Source organism: Branchiostoma belcheri, unplaced genomic scaffold (assembly GCF_001625305.1).
Source record: "Branchiostoma belcheri isolate BF01 breed outbred unplaced genomic scaffold, Haploidv18h27 scaffold218, whole genome shotgun sequence".
Lineage (NCBI taxonomy): Eukaryota > Metazoa > Chordata > Leptocardii > Amphioxiformes > Branchiostomatidae > Branchiostoma > Branchiostoma belcheri.
In genome coordinates, this window is record NW_017803691.1 from 255761 (window position 1) to 259297 (window position 3537).

The following is a 3537-nucleotide window of genomic DNA, read 5'->3' on the forward strand; positions in this document are numbered from 1 at the left end:
TGGGTTGCACATACAATACCATCTACATGTCTATAGCACCCTGTATATTTATAATTTGGGGGTATTTCTGGTGCAATGCATCACACCACAGCGAAATGCAACAAATGCAGAAGTAACTATGCCACCGCAGGGCGAAAAAAGTCGGAGGTCTATGACCTGATTAAGACATGAAATTATTGAAAAATATTGTGTAAAAAAAAGCCAGTGGGACAAGGGTTATCAAGTTATTAGATTGAAGCTTCCAAGTTTGTATGTCTGCTATCCATTAAGTATGTGCCATAATCAACGGACAAAAAACCTACAATAAATTGAAGGTAAAACAACTTGTGCACTACATGTATGTGATGATACTGTTTGTGCCATTTTAAAGCCATGTTGGTTCTGGGGAATTCTATTACCAGTAGTTTTCTGAATTCTTTTGGCCCAGGATGATTTTCATTTGCTGCAAATGGAGAAAGAGGCAGGACTGTAGCATAGTTAGGCAGCAATAGAAATGTACCTGTGAAGATCTAGGTGGTATGTAAAGTTGGTCACTTTGAACATTTGAACTTTAAATTTCAGCACCATGTAAGTGGTGTTGCATGTTCTGATAGCGAAAGCTGCTGGACTTTTCTGTGTATCATTCAGATTTTCATGAATTAATTATTTTGTAATGTGTAAGTTTCAAGTTGAGAAAGTTAATATAGGGACAAGAAGAGGAAAACAGAACAGTGAAAGTGTTGATTAACTGTTGTATTATAAAAAGTTATAAACAATATTGGTGGTACCCTTATATTATGAAACCAATTTTTCTTGTTCCAAGTGAAGAAACCTAATACACTTGGTTCACTCATAGGACATCATTTATAGGAAACTTCAAAAGTTTGTTTGAATTAATAATGTAACTACAGAGAATAGTCACAGAAGATGCAAGGCCTTTGCAATTGCAACTTCAAAAAAATGTATTTCTAAGGCTCTTAGAATAGTTTGACCAATATCCTATGATGGATAATCTTGAAACATAAAGCAAGATGACATGATTTTACAGAGAACATCTGGATATCCCAAAACTGATGCAAGCAAACAGAACAAAAGACAAAATCACAAAATGGACTGGAACTGTAGTTGAATTGATTGCTTGGAGTATATAACGGTGGATGAAATGTGATTGTATCAGTAATGTATGCAAATAAACTCAACTAACAAAAAAATGTTCCCAGTGAACTTCATTTGTTCCCATCCATGTTGCTTAACCCACCTTAAAGCCAAATTTTTCTGGTACTATTTCTTTGACTCCTTTATATATACCTTTGTATGATTTTATTTATTTATTACAATTTTCCACATACATGTACAATGTACATGGAAGGCATGGTGGAACAGGTGGACATGACACCTTTTCAAAGCCATACAAGGTCATACAAGTGCAAAAGAATACAATATTATATACATATCGTTTAGTATACCATCGTTTAGTATTTGTGATGGCAGCTGCCACAGACCAACTTTGACGGTATGTATCAGAACAAAAACATGTCCAACAGTTGCACAACATTTTCCAGAGTTAGAAGAAAACATTTTCCAGAAGTAACAACTGCATGCTGTGACCTAAAAAAAGTGCCATTTAGCATTCTGCCAAAAAAAACACAGAATTTTAACCTTTGGTTTTGCTGAAACTGCAAGAAATCTGACTCAAATCAACTGAGTGTGGACTCAAGAACAATGGCAAGTTATATTTGATTTGATTTGATTTGACAACCCAAATGTCAGTGGTTCAGTTTGGGCCAACGGGTATGCTACATTGTACCAGGTGGCCTGCCCTAAAACTCTTTCAGTAGTGCATTTTAATCCATTTCATTTATAAACAAAATATGCCACCTAATGAGAAGTAAACTGTTTTCCATGCAACTCAACAAAAATTCACTCATCAGAATTTTCAACTGAATCACTCTGTCTTCATCAGCTTTCTGACCTGAATGCTAGACACATGATTTCTACCCACGTGTGATGTCAGCACTTTGGCTGGAAGTCAGTAACAACCCGTCCGGGTTGAGGGAAGGTTGGTATACCCTCATGTAGATAGCTTCCTTCACTCCTCTTTCAAAATAAGCCACCCAACCCATTAGAAGTTAATGATATGAATCTTTATTGCATGTTCTTGCCCAGATGGGCTAAATGCACAAGAGGACATGCAGTATGCAAAACATGAGTATTGCATACTGGAACGCTATATTCTAATGCTAATTGCTAGGAATTTATACATCATAACAATACTATATACTACCTATCATCTACTGTTAGTTGCCCTTTCTTCTCTCTTTTTGAAACATTTGGAAACATAATTACATAGTTTGTCTACTGTACATTCGTTCTTGCACGACATCAAGTGTTTAAACATGTCCTGCTTTGACATTTTCTTGCATATCTTGTCTAAATGTAAAATATCGAGTAGTTCTTGGCGTTCATCTTCATATAATGTACAGTCAAGTAGAAAGTGTATCTCGTTTTCAACATATAAATGATTACAGAATTAATCATTTTGACAAATATTTATACCAAAACACACAACTAAAATTAAGCTACACTGGTGAGCTTTTGAGACGCACTCTGTCTCCTCTTCAACCCGATTAAGATCTCCTCTTGGAGTTCTCCTTTCACGTGACTTGATGTGATAATCACGTGACATGAGACAGTCACATACAGGTTTTAGGTAGTGACGCCCCCTGTCCTTGTTTAAGGTACTGCGTTGTCGGCGGATCTGGATTGCCTCCCGGACACCCCTTGCAAACCAATCAGAATCTTGATCCAGCACTTTGAAATTTACTCTGTCCCAGTCTATGTTGTGTTTTCCTAGCACGTCGGCAGAACGCATTGCACCTGCGCGAAACCTGTAATGTATTGTACATAGCACTTTGGCAGAACATCTCATATAAGGTCGTATTCGCTCATATAAGGTTAGCATCCCGTCTGTAGTTTCCAAAAAAAAAGTAATGTTGTTTTGGAAAATATATCCTCTGCAACAAGAAAAATTCTGATGCAACGTTGACCAAAAATCCAACGCAAACCATTAAAAACAAGAGTTCCACGATCTCATACCTTCGCCAAATGATGTTAACCCTTGCGGGTGACGAATTATACAATTTTAATCATTGATTTTGTAAATAAGAGCCTCATTTGAATGGATTATATCAGTTGATCATATTCTCCATCCAATGACGGCCTTATCATAACAAAAAGGCTATTATAGCACTTCCTCATAAATTATGCAAATGAGGTCATGATTTGAATAAATTATGTTTATTGATGTTCACCTTCACTTAACTTCCAAATGTGGCAAGTATGAAATTTGGGGTGCAGCAGTTACAACTATGGAATTATAAGAATTTGCCATTAATTATGCAAATTAGGTCCTCATTTACATAATCTATATCATGTTTTTCTCATTCTCAAGTAGATGTCACAAGTGTTTCATAGTTCTATTATTGAACAAAGCAGATTTATAGAATTTCCTCATTAATTATGCAAATTAAGTCCTGATTTGCATAATTGCCATCTGAT